Here is a 20,002-nt window from a genome sequence, read left to right as displayed (position 1 = left end):
ACCTTGGAGAATATGAATCCATTGTTGCCATGGGGAGAGCAATAGTTCCCCAGCGCCACCTTCTGGAAATGTGCAGAACTGAAATAAGTGTCCTCTTTCTATATCTCTTCACACAAGACGATATTTTCTGCTACTAAAAATTTGCTGAGAGCTTCCAAGAAAATTGACAAGGACATATTTCTCAGTATCCCTAACCCTTCCCCATGTTGATATTCTGACATACTCCATTAGCAACGCTGGATGAAAAATGAACTGATATCAGGGTTGAAACGAGAGGTCCTTATAGTGCTCTTTGAGCTTGTGCATTGCACACAAAGCACAATGATTGTGCATTGATGATTGTACCTAGTTTGGGCCATGAAACGTCTGCAAGAAATCAACCAATTTCACAGAGCAGCATGGAACCCTCAAAAAATCAATTGAAGTTGCTCCATAAAAACAATGTCCTTCAAAGAAGTCTGTCTGTCAGGGTTTCAAGTAACACCCCCAACGAAAGAAAACTCCGAGGCTTGAGTTTCCTCAAGGTTACATTTTATTAGAGATGTCATATTGGCACGTCTTGGAAAACCTGAATTTGAAAGCTTCCAGGTTTTCCCCACCCAAAAGAAAGTCCAAGTCCCTGCCCAGCACCCACATGCCCATCACATGGTCCAATCAAAGCACCGTCCCAATTGGAGATGCCTCCCAGTTCCAGCCTTCTAGGTTCAGGGCAAGATGTCCTTGACTTTCTGAGAAAGGAATGTTATTATGACTATATATCAGCCTAGCTCCACACAATCGCCCCTCCCAGTTTCCCACAGTAGTAAACGTGGCAGGTCTGAAGGCCTAATACAAAAGATAGCTTCCAAGCCTGACAGGGCCTTGAGTTTGACACCCCTGCTCTAAGGAAAGGGTGTTAAAGGGGGTAACAGGGAGCAACCTCACTAAATTCTCTGTCATTCCGTGGCAACTGAGGTGGCACAGTGGTTAGAGTGCAATACTGCAGCTACTTAAGCTGACTGCTAGTTCAGCAGATCAGAGGGATCAAATCTCACCGGCTCAAGGTTGACTCAGCCTTCCATCCTTCCGAGGTGGGTGAAATGAGGACCCAGATTGTTGGGGGCAATATGCTATTTAGTATACTGTCTTTGGTGTAAGCTGCCCAGAGTCCTCAGAGAGTGGGCGGCATAGAAATATAACTAATAAAATAAATAAATAAACTCCTTGTGATCCAGCCATAGCACTATCTCTCTCACTGCTTCAGTTGACTAGTTAAACCAAAGAACTGAAGAAGTTCTACCTATATTAAAGAGTAGCTACTGGAGGGAAGATTTCATGGGACTCTTTATTTGCCCTTATGCGTCCAGGGAGGTAGAATTTTTTCATTTCAGTCTTCTGCAAGCACAGGGATGCTTATTCGATTTATAAAAGTTGGATAGATTATACCTGTTCCAAAAGGAATTATATCAGTAATATCTCACAAGTGTGCCTGTTTATTTATTTATTTTTATTTGCATCCCATCTTTATTGTGGGATGCAACTCCCGAGGTGAGTCCCTCAGGACTTGGGCAGCATAGAAATATGATAAATTAAATTAAATTAAATTAAATTAAATTAAATTAAATTAAATTAAATTAAATTAAATTAAATTAAATTAAATTAAATTAAATTAAATTAAATTAAATTGCTTTTACAAATAACTCAAGGTGGCATACCTGTCCAACACACCTTCCTCCTCCTATTTTCCCCACAACAACAACCCTATGAGGTGGGTTGGGCTGAGAGTGAATGACTGCTCCAGCGGTCAGCAACCTGTGGCTCTGGAGTCGCATGTGGCTCTTTGGGCCCTCTGCTGTGGCTCCCTGTCAGGTGATCCCACCATTGGCTGGCCCCGCCCCTCGCCCTCCCCTCCCAGTCACTCCTCACCTGGCCTGAAAAGGTAAGGGCAACGGCGGGAGATGCAGAAGTGCCAGGGCAGAGACAGAGAGATACAGAGAGAGGGGGAGAGAGAGAATAGAGAGACAGAGACAGAGGGAGAGAGGGAGGAAGAGAGGGACGGAGGGGAAAGAGAGATATGTCAAAAGGATTTTGTGGTTCCCAGTGTTTTTTAACAACTGGTTCTCTGCCCTAATGACCAGCTGGGTAGGCGTGGCTAGGGGAGGTCATGTGACTGATGGAAGTGAGTGACATTGAGTTGGCCACTCCCACCCAGGTTTTGTGGCTCCCGGTGTTTTCTTTTCTGTGGGAAACGGGTCCAAATGGCTCTTTGAGTATTTAAGGTTGCAGACCCCTGGACTGGTCCAAAGTCACCCAGCAGGCTCTCTCTGGTTAAGGCAGAACTAGAACTCACGGTCTCCTGCTTTCTAGCCTGGTGCCTCAACCACTAGACCAAACTGACTCTCATTTCTCTTGTCATTTCAACTGTCCTTCCCCCTTTTTTAAACACTTGAAGTGCTAGAGATTTTGCCGGGACATGACAGCCAGAGACATACCCAGTTATGTGCTTTGTTGTTGTTTTGTTGTTCAGCCAGAGGGAGAGAAAAATTAAAATCATGCATACTTTCTTTAACTTCAATAAACCACTAGATTTAGTGGTAAGGTCTATTCTGCTCTCATTTGTCTGAATGAGAGTAAAACCCCCTTGGGATCACAAATCCAGCTTTAGAGTCTGTGTTTGCAGATTCTAAACACCAAACAGAATTCTACTTACATTTAACAAACACAAGCAGAATTACTATCCAACATGGTGTGATTTGATCAGATGTGGGCTTGGCGAATACAGGAAGCAGGCTTTACATGGATGACTATATCTTTCTGCCCCTCACACATTCTCCAGGTAGACATACCTGGATTGTTTCTGTTTTCCTTGTTTAAACTTTTCTCCAGTGGTGGGATGCTCCCGGTTCGGTCCGGTTTATTTTATTTATTTATTTATTTATTGGTTCGATTTATATACCGCCTTTCTCCGGAGACTCAGGGCGGCTTATAATGCATTAAGCAATAGCCTTCATACTTTTGTATATACCTGCTTAGTAGGGCTTTCAGCCCCCCCCCAAATGGTGTTCTTTTTTAATACAAAGTCAGCTTATTGCCCCCACAAACCAGGTCCTCATTTTACCTACCTCGAAAGGATGGAAGTCTGAATCAACCTTGAGCCTGGTGAGATTCGAAATTGCACTAATTGCAGGCAGCTGGTGTTACTTAACAGTGCTTTAGTCTGCTACACTACACCAAGGCTCTTCTTGCGAACCGGTAGTAATGATGGCGGAAGGCTCCGCCCATCCACCCTGATGTCATCACTGACGATCTGCGCATGCACAGAAGCTTCTGCACATGGCCAAAAGCGCGCACGCACGCTCCTGTTGCAAACCGGTAGTAAAGGTAAGTGGAACCCACCCCTGTTTTTCTCCCTAATTTTCTTAACCATTCCATAACGCTATAATTAGTAATACCTGTATTTTTGCTAGGAAAGCTGGCACGCAGATAGATCGTGTACGGGGCAAATCTAAATTCTCTCTATGATATCCCTTTCTCATTTAAAGACTAATTTCACCCTAAATTCTATGTGTTGTTTTATGCCCAGTGATTGATCTTAAGCACATGAAATGTGTCACACACCTCCTCCGTTCCATTTTTAAGCACATAGATGGATGTGTGCATGCATACACCTACTGCGCCATTTTAACGAAATCCTTTTATTTTAAGAATAAAATTCACATTTAAAAAAAAAAAAAACTTCCCAGTTTTGCTATCTTTTAAAGGCATAATTACAATGGAAACAAGTACGCTAGGACATACATTTGTCTAACATACCTAAACGCCAGGGGTGGGTTCTAAATTTTTTTACTACCAGTTCTGTGGGCGCGGCTTATTTTATGGGCATGGCTTGATGGTCATGTGACAATTCTTTAGGATTTAGCAGAGGTACTGGTCTACCAGGCTTTTAACTGCTTGCAGAGCTGTACCGGCCTACTCATTTGTTTTTGGAGGCACTGGTTTACCCATTTATTTTTGCAGGCACTGGTCTACTCATTTGTTTTTGGAGGCACTAGTCTACCAACACACTGCCTTTTAACATTGATCAGCTGTAGGGCGGCCCTTTGAAGCTCCGCGGCAAGAATTTAAACAGTTTTTTTCCTTCTAGCCGATCAGCTGGGACTCAGGAGGCAGCAATAGATTGGGGGTGGGGCCAAATAAAAGAATAACATGGGGGGGCAGGGGGGGCAGGGGGGCAGAACCGGTTCGGTGACATCATATCGTCACCGCTACCAGCTCGGCAGAACCAGGCGGAACCGGGAGGAACCCACCACTGCTAAACACCATTTCTATTTAATCCCATACCTTGCAGAGGGAAGAAATCATTGGAAGAAAGTATGACTGATGGACCAAAGAAATCTAGGTGCAAAGAAATCTGGGTGATACTTAGAAAATTTGTCCAGAATGGTATAGGGTTTCCCACTTAAGCAGGGGGTTGGACTAGAAGACCTCCAAGGTCCCTTCCAGCTCTTATTCTGTTATAACATGTTCCTGTCCCAGAATGTAATCAGCAACATGGGCAGAGTCAGTAAAAATGGGGGAAATTGTTTGATTATAACAATAGCACTTAGACTTACATACCACTTCATAGTGCTTTATAGCCCTCTCTAAGTAGTTTACAGAGTCAGCCTCTTGCCGCCCCAACAATCTGGGTCCTCATTTTACCAACCTCAGAAGGATGGAAGGCTTAGTCAACCTTGAACCAGTCAGGATCGAACTGTCGAACTGCTGGCAGTCGGCAGTCAGCAGAAGTAGCCTGCAGTACTGCACTCTAACCACTGCGCCACCACAGCTCTTATAAAGCATTATAAAGCAACCATGAGACTCAGAGCAGTGCGTGATGTAGTAGAGGTACATATGTCCTTGAGATGAATACAACTCCTAAAACAACATCAGTGTTGTTTTCATGCCAGCTTCATGAAAAATATTTGTCATGTCCTTTTCATGTGATGTTCTCTGATTTCTCAGTCTAGACTAGAGCTCTGGTATTCCCTGAAGATCTTGCCATTTAAAGATTAGTCAGACCTGATCCTTCTCATCTTCCAAGCCCAGAAAAGAATGTCCACATAATTCTGTCTGCTAGGACCACTGATAGCAATCTTAGTACACCTTTGAAGGTAAAGGTAAAAGTTCCCCTCGCACATATGTGCTAGTCGTTCCCAACTCTAGGGGGCGGTGCTCATCTCCAGTTCAAAGCCAAAGAGTCAGCGCTGTCCGAAGACGTCTCTGTGGTCATGTGGCCGGCATGACTAAATGCCAAAGGCGCACGGAACGCTGTTACCTTCCCACTAAAGGTGGTCCCTCTTTTTCTACTTGCATTTTTTAAGTGCTTTCGAACTGCTAGGTTGGCAGAAGCTGGGACAAGTAACAGGAACTCACTCCGTTACGTGGCACTAGGAATTCGAACCGCTGAACTGCTGACCTTTCGATCAACAAACTCAGCGTCTTAGCCACTGAGCCACCGCATCCTAAAGTTCACCTTTAGGACCCTCTAAATCTAGCTCTTGAAGAAGAAGCTAGTGGAGCTTGAAATTCTTGGCCGATGGTTGCTGCGTATATCTTTCCAAGGGTTTTACATTCCCACATTAGTGGGCAAATTATAGTTTGATCTTGTGACTTTCATGTAACCTGCAGACCTGGTTCAAAAAAGTCATGAACGTTATAAATTACAGTATGCAAGTGGTTGCAACAAGAAACAAAGTCAAAAGGAAACTACTTGAGAATGAAGTAGTTGTTATATAGATTCAGCAATAAGTTTTTTTTCCCCCCTCTTGTGCTTTGAGAAAGAACATCCATCTTTGGAAGCTTTAATATAGGAAAATAATTTCATTTGCTGATTTCTCATTCCCTCCTCCCTCCTTCCCTCCCCACCCCGTGCAATTCCTTTTAGAAGGAATGATTATTCCACCGCATAAGCACTTTTTAAACATCACTTTTGGTATTAAATGCCAAATCACAAGCTCCTTTGCAACTGGCTCATTAGTTATTAATGAAGCAACATATTTGTTCAAAATTTATGATAGTTGATTTGCTTCCATTGCCCTATGAAATATTAACATAGCATTTGTACTTGCAACCACTTTGCAGGCATTAGACTGAGAACGTTGCATATTCATGAACACTCATAAATGTTTAAGAAGACAACGTAGAAAACATGCAAGCTGTCAGCCAGCCAGTAAAAAAAGGCATATTTACAGTGCTAATAAGTATCTGAGTTTATAGGATAAAATGGCAAGTTACAAATTAAATGAATTTCAGTTTGCCCATTGCAGCCATCGGCCCCAATCTTCCTCTTTCACTTCCAAGCTTAAGTCAATTTAGGAAGCTGCCTGCCAGTTGAAACTTCCCCTAGGCAATAACAAACTCTTTGTGGTAGCTTAATTCCTAGAACTTGATCTACCCAGAATTATGTTGGATATATTATACAAGAAGTCCATGGAATTGTTGGCACAGTGGGAAAGAAGATTATTTGCAATTCTAAACTTTTCCAACTCCTTTTCTATCATTGCTGCCACAAACTTGTATGTCTGAGGTGAACCAGAAATGAGAAACTGTGGAGCCCATTCAAAGTCAAGATAAAAGAACTGTTTTTTTTTTTATTATTATTATTAAAAAATAGGACTACTATGAAGCAGAATCAGGGGTGGGCTGCTGGGGGTTCTCAGGGAGGGGTTCGGGAGAACCTCTAGATAAGATTCTGTGCAATTCGGAGAATCCCCAAATCCCACTCCTGGCTGGCCCTGCCCCGCCCCTCCCCGCTCACCCCACCCCACCCTCCCAGGAGTCCCCAAGCGGCCCATTTTGGATGCAGGTAAGTGCGGGGTGTGTGTGGAGGCTCGGGGAGGGCGAAAAACAGGCCTACTGGAAGTTCGGGAAGGCCGGAAACAGGCCCGTTTCTGGCCTCCAGAGGGCCTCCGGAGCCTGGGGAGGCCGTTTTCGCCTTCCTGGAGCCTTGAGGAAAGCATCCAGAGCCTGGGGAGGGCAAAAACGCCCCCCCCCCCACCATGGTGCAGGAGGCCGGCTAGGCCACGCCCACAATAGCCATGCCCACCCAGCAACCGGGCAGAGAAACCCTTGCTAAAATTTTTGAAGCCCACCCTTGAGCAGAATCAGTAATCAATTGGACTACACTGAGCAGGGATAAATAGGAATAGAAAGCTGATTTTCTTGGAATCAGTAGTCAGCCTACATAAGGACAGTCAGACTAGGGTTGAAATAAACAACAACAACAACTTAACATTCAGAAGATCTCATGAAGAAACATGGAGTTTCTGTTCAACACCTGGAGAAGCTGCATATTTCTTCATAGGATTTTCTGAATAAAGGCAGAAGGAAAGAGGTGAACCTTGATGTCAGCTCCAAGATTTAATTCTTAGAGTTTCTGGGTATGCCTCCTGCCCAAAGCTTTAGATTTGTCAGCAACTGCATTGGCTTTGATGCATACCTACACTGCCAAGGAGTTGATGGATTAAGTGTAGGTGGCAGATGGGCTGATGTGCACACCTCCCACATCTCAACTATGTGTTGTGTGGGGACGTGCGTCTTGCATGCTGGTTGGTTGATCTGACTTCTTGTCCTGTGCTTTGTTGTCTGACTGGCTCCTTGCCAAAGTCAGAAAAGCAACAAAGATGATTAGGGGACTGGAGGCTAAAACATATGAAGAACGGTTGCAGGAACTGGGTATGTCTAGTTTAATGAAAAGGAGGACTAGGGGTGACATGATAGCAGTTTTCCGATATCTCAGGGGCTGCCACAAAGAAGAGGGAGTCAAGCAGTTTGTGGGTTCCTACCGGTTCGCCCTGGTTCAGGCGAACCGGTAGTAGTGGCAGCGGGAGGCTCTGCCCACCCGCCCAGACATCATCAAATACTCTCTGCGCATTCACAGAAGTGGTGCGCGAGCGAGCGAAATGAACCGGTAGCAAAAGTAAGTGAAACCCACCATTTTTTTACTACCGGTTCTGTGGGCGTGGCTTATTTTGTGGGTGTGGCTTGGAGGTCATGTGACTAGGTGGGCGTGGTTAGCTGGTCAGAGTCATTTCTGGAAGGTCCTCGCACTTACGACCAGTCCTCGCACTTACGACCTGACTCATTTGTTTGCTTTTAACACTGATCAGCTGTAGGACGGCCCTTTGAAGCCCCACGGCAAGAGTTTAAGCAGTTTTTCCCCCTCTAGTCATCAGCTGGGACTCAGGAGGCAGCAATAGATTGGGGGTGGGACCAAATAAAAGGTAAGAATAACGTGTGGGGGGTGGGAGGGTGGGTGGGGAGAACCGGTTCGGTGACATCATATCGTCACCACTACCGGCTTGGCCGAACCGGACCGAACTGGGAGGAACCCACCACTGAAACCCACCCCTGGGAGTCAAGCTATTCTCCAAAGCACCTGAGGGTAGGACAAGAAGCAATGGATGGAAACTGATCAACTGGAAGGTTTTAAGAAGATGTTGGATAACCATTTGTCTGAAGTGGTGTAGGGTTTCCTGCCTAAGCAGGGGGTTGGACTAGAAGACCTCCAAGGTCCCTTCCAACTCTGTTATTCTAAAAGTGTTAACATTCACAGAAATATAACAGCAACAGCTATGCAACCCTCTCTGAATGAGAAAAGTGCACGTTCCCTGACATTCAGTGATACGGACGTCTAAACCAACATTACCGCTCTGGAAACAGTCCTGGCTAAGCCAACCAAAGTTCTGCTTCAATAGAAGCATGTGAAGATTTTTTTTTTTTTAGAGGCAGGGAGAGAAGATGCACCTTCAATGAAGAATCAGGTTCACAACTTGAGAGATTTAGTGGTTTTTCTCCTGGAGACCAAGTGGCAACTATAGCCAAAAGTACATTCGCAAAACTTTAATTATTAATCCAAATTTATTCCTCGATAGGGAAGGATACCTGCCAAAAAGTACATATGCTTCCGTTAGTAATCTAGGATTAGAGTAATGGGTTAATTATTCTTTAGAAAATTTGCTTCTTCAAAAATGTGTTACCCTTGTTCCAAATTACAAACGCACAACTCATTTCAAGCCACAAGTTATCGCCTTTACCAAGCAGAAGGCCAGAAAAGGTGGGAATTAAATAAAGCATACATCAAGAAAAATATTCAATGAAAAATTCACTGTTGCTGCTAGCAATTAAAAGAGACTGGACAGTATACTGTAAGTTACACCTCCTAGAAAAATGTTTTGTAGCAAGCTAACTTTCCTTCTTCCCTAATCCCCATCTGCATTTTAATATGAGTTTATCAAATTTGAGACTATGTAGTACAATTTTGTACCTCAGCACTGTCTTATGTCTACTGATATTTACTCATGTACTAGGGCTGTATTACTATTATCCTTCTCATCTTTCCTATTACCTACCACTAATGGTACCCTATGATTATATTGCTTCTTGTTTGTTGTTTGTATGTACACTGAGAGCTGATGCACGTGAGACAAATTCCTTGTGCGTCCAATCTCACTTGGCCAATAAAGAATATTGTGTTGTATTATATTGTATTTAGTCTACAGCATTCTGGATTTGTTAAATTATACCTCTCATAATCCCCCATCTAACATGATCAATTTACCAAATCAGCTTTTCAGATTCATTTGATGACAAATAGTTCTCAACTAGCCAGGCCAGAACAATGGAAATTATAATCTAAGGCATTTAGAGAGTGCTATTGCTCTAATGAAACAAGAAACAAGAACAAGAACTGCAAGAAGATCAGCTATTAAAGGCAACTTTCTCTCTTCCAATGTTGCATGTTGAGAATAAGTGAAATCCAAGCAAGGGGTGTTAAAGCTTCAAATGGAGTTTTTGCTGTTGCAACTATTTTCGCTTCTCAGCTTGCCTATGCGAGGGAGGGAAGGGGTAGATAGAACAAAGCTCCAGATATCACGATTCTAGCCATGGGAACCAAGGACATTTCAGCAGGTGTTTACCAGAGCCAAAGAAGACTTCTCACAACAATACCTGAAGTCTCCATTAGACAATGTGACATGGCCTAATAGGAGGAGGGGAGGGAAAACATTAACTTTAACTAAACTGGATTGCGCAGGAATTAGTTAGATCTGGTTTTGCCATCATCTTTGCCAATATGATGTACTTGTTAAAGTTTTGCATTAAGAGATTGAATCGTCTCAGACATGCTTACTTTCGGTTGGGTTTGTCAGTAGGAATGTTGACAAGGGGAAACTTAATTTGAGCCACATCTCTTGCCAAAGCAATTTTACCTGTAAAGTGGTTATAAAGTTGTTTGTATGGATGGAATAGGAGGAAATGTTCTGGTAGACATTATCATGTTTGAATGTGCCCTTCCCCTCCCTGCCTTTAGATTCAAGGAAAGTGGGGGGGGGGGGAGAGAAGAAATTTGAGATGCTTTCTCGAATTACATTCATGCAATTTCTCTTATCTGTCCATTGTCTTGGTTATGACTCTTCTTTCTCTTTCACAAGGTTATTCTCACAGCCTGTTGTGTCCTCGGCTTCCTGAGTCATTAAAATACACGAGTAGTCCCAAAAACCTCTTTTATTGCAACAGCTGTGAATTACTTTCATTCACAGCTGAGTCCCAATTAGTTGCAAAAAATCCTTCGGGAGAAGTCCTTCGGGATAATCACTAACCTTTATCTCCCTTGACACGCTGCCAAAGACCTACTTGGCAAAGCCACACGGAGTCCAGAATCAAACAGAGATGCCGACTGGGAACAGAATTAACAACGTTGCTTTTCTGCAAAGGGCCCACGTGCCTTTGCTCCTCTTTTAAGCCTTATGGGAGGGGCCAATCATCTCCAGGCCTTACTCCTGAGTCATCCCTTTTGTTTTAACCGTTCTTGCCTTCTGGCAGCTCTGCGCATGCACATACTAGGAACAGGCTCCTCCTGTTCCTTTGCCTCTCTGATGTCCGACTCTGGAGTCTCTGGAGTCCATGCATAACTCCCAGATGGCCCTGGCCCAGTGGTGGGTTGACCTCAGTTCGGACTGGTTCTATAGAACCAGTAGTAAAACTGGTGGGAGGCTCCGCCCACTGACCCTGACGTCATCAGAAGTGATCTGCGCATGCCGATTTCACTGCGAACCAGTAGTAAAAATAAGTAGAACCCACCCCTGCCCTGGCTTTATCTCTGCCTCCAACGCAGAGCCCTCGTCCGAGCCTTCCCCGGACTCCAGGACTGGCCCATGTTCCTCCCCAGCCCCCGCACTGTCCGACTCCGCTACCAGCTCCGCAGGCTGCTGGCGGACCACAACACAGCCCATTACAGTTACTATGTGTTATTACCTCCTCTAACTAAGAACTACCCTCGCTGATCTATTTCACCAAACTGAATATAGATCAGTATGCAATTTCATAGGAAAGAAGTGCAGCAAATATGAAGAAAATATTAACATGGTTACATTTTAAGCAGCGTTGCCATAAGGAGAAAACAAACCCATTAGGCACCAAGGAAATGTTTGCAATAAACGGCTAAATTAATTTTATTAAATTGCATATTTTATATTTATGGATGCTTAAGGAAGGAAGTTAATGACCATAAGGCATTCACTTGTAACTCAATAATTTTTTAAAGTTAAAAATAAAATATATCTCCACTGTGGTGTACTGTTCACATTTCAAGAAGCTGCTCAGCAGTTATTTTAATTTCATGTGCTCTTTATAATAAATGTCTTTTGTGCATTGTTTTATAATGTGCTTTTGTGACCTGAGGAAAAAAACATACTTAAGCAGGCAAGAGTAAAAACAGTTGATTGGTGATGGTCAAAATTAACAAAAGAAAATGAAATTGGTTAACATTTTCTTTGGATAACAGATACAAAATCTTCCCAAATATTGTTTAGAAATGATTCTATTAAAAATAAATTTCTGAAGTCCTGGAATGCTGAGTCACAATGATGGTAAAGCCAATTTAAAAAGAAAATCAACTAGAGGTAGTCCTTGGCTTATGACCAATTTTTTTTTGAATTTTTAAAAATTTTTTATTTCTTATACAAATAATGTAAATGTACATTCTCTTATACATAATTAATCATACAAATAAATATTTTCTTAAAGAGAGCACACCAATAAGACATTTTTATTGCATTTGGGATTGCTCTTCTACCCTTTCTTTTCCCTCATTTCACAACAAACCTTCTTCTCCTTCTCCTTCTTCTTCCTTTCCCTTCCCTCCCTCCTCTCCTCTCCTACTTTCTTCCTCCTCCTCTCCTTCCTCTTTTCTACTTCCCCTTCCTTTCTCCCTCTCCTCCCCTCTTTTCTCCCCTTCTCTCCTTCTCTCCTACTTCTCTCCTACTTCTCTCCCCTGTCCTTTCTTTCCCTCCTTTCCCCTTTCCTCCCTTCCTCTCTCTCCCTCTCCTCTTCATACCCTCTATTCCTCTCTCTTTTCTTTCTTCTTTGTTATGGAATATATTCCCTCTCTGGTATCCGAGCAACTCCAATATTCTAATAATATATACTTTCTTTTCAATTTCTTTTCATTTTTATGCTTATGACCAAAATTGAGTCCCAAATTTCCACTGCTAAATGAAATAGTGGTTAAGTAATTTTTTCCCCATTTTATGACCTTTCTTGCCACAGTTATTAAGTGAATCATGACAGTTGTTAAGTTAGTAACAGGGTTATTAGTGAATCTGGCTTCCCCATTGACTTTGTTCATCAGAAGGTCGTAGAAGGTGATCACATGACCACGGGACACTGCAATCGTCATAAATATGAGTCAGTTGACAAGTGTCTGAATTTTGATCACATGACCATGGGGATGCTGCCATGGTCGTTAAGTGTGAAAAACGTCTGTAAGTGACTTTTCTCAGTGACATTGTAACTTCAAATGGTCACTAACTATAAGTCAAGGACTACCTGTATTGAACTTTGGGGCCCTGAATTGTTAATATCCAAATGATCTGACGGTAGCTTGGGATGTCTTATCACAGATCATATTTCCATGAATCTTGAGAATCAACCCAAGAGTTATCTTATTCTTTAGGGTTAAGGGTGCTTTAAGAAAATTGGAAGACTTTTCTTTTGAATAGCCTGGGACCTGAGTAGTTCTCTCATTCAGACCTAATAATCAATCTTCTCCAGTTAAATACGATACATGTTTGACATAAAGGGAATTTAAGTAGAAGGCATTTGAAGAACCTCAAGATGGAGAGGGTCGAAGTCAGGGGTGGGATTCTACTGGTTCGCACCGGTCTGGGTGAACCGGATGTTAATTTTAATCTGGTTTGCCGAATCGGTTGTTCCAAGGATTGGCTGACCCCACCCACCCCGCCCCTCCCAGGTGTCTCCAGGTGGCCCATTTTGGATGCCAGGTAAGTGCAGGATGCGTGTGGAGGCTCTGGGAGGATGAAAATCGGGCTTCCCAGAAGTCCGGAAACAAGCCTGTTTTCGGCCTCTGGAGGTCCTGTAGTGCCCGGGGGGAGACCGTTTTCATCCTCCTGGAGGCTCGAGGAAAGCCTCCGGGGTCTGGGGAGGGTGAAAAACAGGCCTACCGAAGTACTGGTAGTCCGGAAATGGGCCCATTTCCGGCCTCCGGAGAGCACATGAAATGAACCGGTTCTTACAACTGGTGAATCCCACCACTGGTTGAAGTACATTTCTACTATACCACTCATGTTCCTGGGATTTCTAAAGCAGCAATAATTGCATCTTCAAAGAATTTTCTTTTCTAAATTTCATATATTAATTTGTGGACAATCCCAACCAATCTTCTTTGTATTTATGTTTGTTTGGTTTATTTATATTACTTCTTGGAAACATTATGCAAGCAGAACTGGTGATGTACAGCTTGCTCTTCAACATACCCTAAATTTCACCATTGCAGCAAGTTCAGGAAATCCTATGTGGTTAAAAAAAAATTGGAAAAGGGGTAGGTGAAGGATTGTTGCTTGGTGCCCCTGTTAAATAATGTGAAGTAAAAATAGGACCTATTAGCCAAACACTCTATGGAGAACCACCTGGTTTTCAGGGTGATCTTTTTTCAGTGTTTCTATAATTGTTTTAGAATTATAATGCTATAATCATGTTGGGCTGAATTTGTTTAAAATATTTCCTATGCCATTTACCGGTTATATTTCATTTTTTAACAAATACGGTTTATTGTTTTATACAGGCAGTTTTCAACTTAGGTCCTGTTATGTAGCGACTGTTCAAAATCACAATGGACCCCTTAAAAAGTACTTATGATCCAAAATCCACATGATCAGATTTTGGGTGCTCATCAGTTAGACTGGACTGCCATCTGTCAGAAATGGTGTAGGGTCTCCTGCTTGGGTGAGGGGTTTGGACTAGATGACCTGCTACAAGGTCCCTCCCAATTCTGTTGTTCTGTTGTTCTGTTGTTCTATTCTGTTAGCCAATATTTTCGTTTTCAGCATACCAATGGTCACGGGACCACAATTTATAACATTTTTTTTTGACAAAAACCAGCGTTTACTTCCAGTTTTCAGAAAAGTATCCTATAATGCACAATTGTGTTTGCTTTAAAGCCTCAATGATTTACTTAATAACTATTGTTGAGGAATTAGCAGAGCAACCTTAGAGTAGCAAGGGTGTGCACATGAAAGCGACTGAGAGCAGTTACATATAATCACAGCCAACACACAGATACACTGAGTTATGTTTATTTTTAGGAAATAGCAATAAGGCACAGTCCAATAAGCAGTCCAGGTCATACACAGATAAAGCAGTAGATAGTAAAAATATAGTCCAGAGATATTCCAATAACAAAGTCTTCTTACCAGTCATTGTAGTCATACACAATAAACAGCTGCAAACAGTAGCAAACACAGCAAATAGCAGTAACAATCAGTAATGTTCAGCAAAGAGTAGCAGAGAGCAGTAAAGAGAAACTAACCATGTTTCAAGCTCTCTCAAAAGGACATTGGCTACAGAGCTAACCAATCAGGAAACAGTATGATGCAATACAGCAATACAGCCTTAAAGCTATATTGAGGTTTTATATATTGCCAACCCAACAAGTTAGGTAACTATCATTTCCTAACAACTACCGCAAAAAAAGAACACAAAATCAGGTTGATCATGTGGGTGACCCACTTTATGATTGCCACAACTTATGGTTGTAAGATAAGGTCTATCCGTATTTTTAATGTTTTAACAACTTTATCCAAAAATTATTAAAACTTCATCAAAAAGCATTCATTATTAAGTTGTAAGGGTAAAATAGGAATTGCAACTAGAATCGCCATTATGGATTATTTTCTTGGAAGAGTAGGGCAACCATATTTATTTAATTTATTTATTAGTTTGTCAAACATGTACAAGATAGCAGGTATGAATATGAACATGGACATGAATGAGGGAAATGAATACAAATAAATGGGGGCAGTAGAACAGGGACGGTAGGTACACTGGTGCGCTTATGCACATCCCCTTTACGGACCACTTAGGAATAGGGTGAGGTCCATGGTAGACTGTTTGAGATTGAAGCTGTGAGGGTTTGAGGATGTAACAATGGAGTCAGGTAGAGCAATCCAGGCATTGACCACTCTGTTGCTGAAGTTGTATTTTCTGCAATTGAGGTTGGGGCAGTTTACCTTGAATTTGTATCGATTGTTTGCCCATGTATTATTGAGGTTGAAGCTGAAGAAGTCATTGAGAGGTAAGATGTTGTAGCAGACAATTTTGTGTACTATGCTTAGATCAGACCTCAGATGACGCAGTTCCAGATTGTCCAAGCCCAAAATTTCGAGCCTGGTGGCATAAGGGATTCTATTGTGAGCCGAGGAGTGGAGTACTCTTCTCATGAAGTACCTCTGGACCCGCTCAATCATATTAATGTCTGATATACCGTGCGGATTCCAGGCAGATGAGCTGTATTCGAGAATTGGTCTGGCAAAGGTTTTGTGTGCCCTAGTTAGCAATCAATGTTAGCGGAGAAGAAGCTTCGCAAAATTAGGTTAACAATTCTTAATGCCTTTTTGGCAATGCTGTTACAGTGAGCTCTGGGGCTTAGATGGTTTGAGATGAATACTCCTAGGTCCTTGAAAAAATGAGAGTCATCTACGAGATCGTTTCCGCCCAACTTGTATTTGGTGTTCTGATTTTTATTGCCAATGTGTAGGGCAGAGCATTTATTAGTTGAGATTTGGAGTTGTCAAATGCGCGACCATTCTGACACATTTTCAAGGTTGCTTTGTAAGGCAGATTTCCCAGATTTCATTTAATACCCCAGATTTCATTTTAAAAAGTTCTATTTCTTCTACTAAACAAAGTCCAGTAGCTGAAAATTACAACAGTGGTTTTTAAATAAACTTCAAAATTGCTTTTTGCCTTTCTACCTGTGTACTATATGCCTGACTGCCTAGGATTGAATTCTGAAATGCAAGTGAGAAGTTAACCCTTTCAAAATTGTTTCACTGAAGATCTTCCTCCACCAATTGTGGTGGATCTGCAGAAGTGATTTCCCCCCCCCCCAAATTGTTTGATTTTCAATGTTGCTTCTGTGCTCTTCAGGATGAGACTGGTTGATTTCTTTGGAGCGTTATAACTGTGATCTACTCCATTAAGTAGCAAAGACACTGAAGACGGATAAAACCAGCTCAGCGAGATGTTTGCCTTCTGCAGAATCCTCTTGATTAGGAAAAATGTGGTGCCCTTGTCACATTGCTTCTAGCATTGGCTCCAAGGATGGGTAGCTATTGATTTCTCCTTAGTAGAGATTCTTGGGCTGCCTTTCCACAGTGGCATGAATTACTGTAGTGTGCAGCCTGAGCTAGAGAAAAGAAAAGAACAGAATAGAACAGAACAGAATAACAGAGTTGGAAGGGACCTTGGAGGTCTTCTAGTCCAACCAACCCCCTACATTTATGCTTAGAAAGGAAATTAACCCCCCCCCCCGCATGCAGGACCTCAAGAAACCATATACCAGAATAACAGCAGAATAACAGAATTAGAAGGGACCTTGGAGTCTTCTAATCCAACCTCCTACTCAGGCAGGAAACCCTACACCACTTCAGACAAATGGTTGTCCAATCTTGGTAGCCTTGGTAGTACGGTGGTCTAAGGCACCCTGTTATTAAGCTGGTTATTAAGACCAGCTGCCTGCAATTACTGCAGGTTCGAATCTCGCCAAGGCTCAAGGTTGACTCAGCCTTCCATCCTTTCTAAGGTAGGTAAATTGAGGACCCAGTTGTGGGGGCAATAAGGTGACTTTGTATAAATATACAAAAGGATGAAGGCTATTGCTGAGCACATTGTAAGCCGCCCTGAGTCTCTGGAGAAGGGCGGCATATAAATCAAATTAAAAAAAAAATCTCTTCTTAAAAACGTCCAGTGTTGCAGCATTCATAATTTCTGGAGGCAAGTTGTTCCACTGATTAATTGTTCTGACTGCCAGGAAATTTCTTCTTCATTCTAGGTTGCTTCCATCCAGTGCTTCTTGCCTGCCTTCAGGTGCTTTGGAGAATAGCCTGATTCCCTCTTCTTCGTGGCAACCCCTGAGACATTGGAACATTGCTATCATGTCACCATCTCCATCTTTTTATTAAATTAGACATAAAAACAGAATAACAGAGTTGGAAGGGACATTGGAGGTCTTCTAGTCCAACCCTTCTCAACCAGGATACCCCATACCATTGCAGAGAAATGGCTGTCCAATATCTTAGAAACCTCCAATGATGTAGCACCCACAACTTCTGAAGGCAAGCCATTCTACTGATCAGTTGCTCTTAACTATCAGGAAATTTCTTCTTAGTTCTAGGTTGATTCTCACCTTGATTAGTTACCATCCATTTCTTGTCCTGCCTTCAGGAGCTTTGGAGAGTATGTTGACCCCCTCCCAGTACCTATCAAGTGGTCTTTCCTTCCCCTCTTTTTTGCAGCTCGGACTGTGAAAATGTAGCCCAACTCAAAGTAATGCTGTTCTCGCTACGGAATCACCTGAAGCGCTGTGTATTAGTCTCAGCTTGATTTGAACGTTCCTTGCTTGGCAACCAAATTGCAGACTGTCGCAACAGATTAGTATATCAATAATCTGGTTATTGAAATAAGAAATGAAGAAGATGAACTCTGCCTCCTTTATCCCACTGAATCACCTAGGCTCAAACACTGTATAAAATCCACCCGGTAATGGAATTCATGTGGCAAACAGCAGCTTGGATAGGAAAATAATTATTTGCTTTCTTGCACTAGAGTTTGAGGAGCTGCTTTATCTTACATTACAATCTTTGATGTTCCTAATCCATGACTTGGCGTACTGTCATAGATTAAGGTATTTAAATGAAAGTTGAGTTGAAATATACAACCCACTCCACAATTTCTCAGAAATAGCTCCCCTTAAAGATCCCAATTTGCTTCTGATTTTTTGGAGAAGAAGATAATAAATGTTGACAAGTTAGCAGCCTTCCAGTGTTGGAGCATTCAATAGGTAGACTCCCTCTTCTTTGTGGCAACCCCTGAGATTTTGGAACACTGCTATCATGTCTCCCTTAGTCTTTCTTTTCATTAAACTAGACATTCCCAATTCCAGCAACCGTTCTTTATATGTTTAATCATCTTTGTTGCTCTTCTCTGCACTCTTTCTAGAGTCTCAACATCTTTTTTATATTGTGGCAACTAAAGCTGGATGTAGTATTCCAAGTGTGGTCTTATAAAGGCATTATCAAGTGGTGTTAACACTTCACGTGATGGTTAGGGAAGCTGCTTGCAGGTCTGGACCAGGAGAAGATGGTCTAGATCAGGGGTGTCAAACTTGACTTCATTGAGGGCTGCATCAGGGTTGTGTTTGACCTCAGGGGACCGGGATGGGTGTGGCTAGGGTAGGCATGGCCAGCTTGACATCACTCGTGTCAGGGGCACCTGTAGCCTGAGCGCTCTGCCAGTGAAAACTGGCTCCAGAGCTCCATTTTCAGCTGTGACAGCCTCCTGCAACCCTCTGCCAGTGAAAATGGATCTCAGGAGGGCCATGCGAGGCCCTCCCTAGACCCATTTTCACTGGCAGAGGCACCACAGGCCAGTCCTTCGCTCTTTCCAGGGTGGCCCTATTAAGGATATTGGTGTTGTGTTACCAACCAGCAGAGTAAATGCACAAGGAAACGTTGCTGAGAGCAATGAATAAGAGTTATGCAAACTGGTTTATCAAAAGCTTACTTTATAGTAGAAAAACAGTCTCATAGTCTTTAAACAAATTCCAAGTCTTTGCCAGTTAAATCAGTCCAGTAGTTACAGAATCTTCTTACCCAACAGACATTAGTTGGTTAGAATAACAAACTCACTCTGGTTCACAAACCACGATGGTAGCAGATCCATCGAACGATGATTAGCAGATAGCAACTCCTCTCAATGATAGCATATCATACTCTGGTAGCATATCACATCAGCTTCATCATCAAACTGAATATGTTACAATACCTTGCTTAAATACTCTCACAACCAGTCATTACCTAATTACAGCATGACTCAGCATTACAATGAATACCTTTAAAGTAACATAATACATTTACGGATTAAAGTTACAGTACACATATATTGCCTGGACAACTATAACTGACGATCCCAGCTGAGTTGCCTGATCATCAGAGGCTTTTTTTTTCTTTTAAAAGCAAAAAAAAAAAAAATGCTCAGTCAGAGCCTTTTAAAAGCATTTATTTTACAACCTCTTCAGCCGAAGAGGTTGTAGAAAAAATGCTTTTAAAAGTTAAAAAAAAAAGTTGGCCACACCCACCCAGTCACATTACCACCACCCACACACACCAAGCCACGCCCACAGAACCGGTAGTAACAAATTTTACATTTCACCACTGCATCGTACCCATGTTAGAGTGTTCACCTAGCAATATATTGGTTTATAATTCTATAAGTCAAAGTTTACAGTATTGGTATATTGAATTGATATATAAAATGTGCATTTGCAGAGATACTTGTAGGATTTTTTTCTTTTGAACTCTCCCCCTATTTTCTGCAGGACCCATTCTAAAAAAAATTGTGTCTCACCCCCCCCCCTTCCCCTTTTAGCATTTGATGAAAAAAATTGATGAAAAATTTGCTGCATGGT

Source organism: Pituophis catenifer, unplaced genomic scaffold, assembly GCF_029215685.1.
Source record: "Pituophis catenifer annectens isolate HBS135680 unplaced genomic scaffold, rPitCat1.0.hap2 SCAF_2, whole genome shotgun sequence".
Lineage (NCBI taxonomy): Eukaryota > Metazoa > Chordata > Lepidosauria > Squamata > Colubridae > Pituophis > Pituophis catenifer.
Note: the sequence above shows the minus strand (reverse complement) of the source record.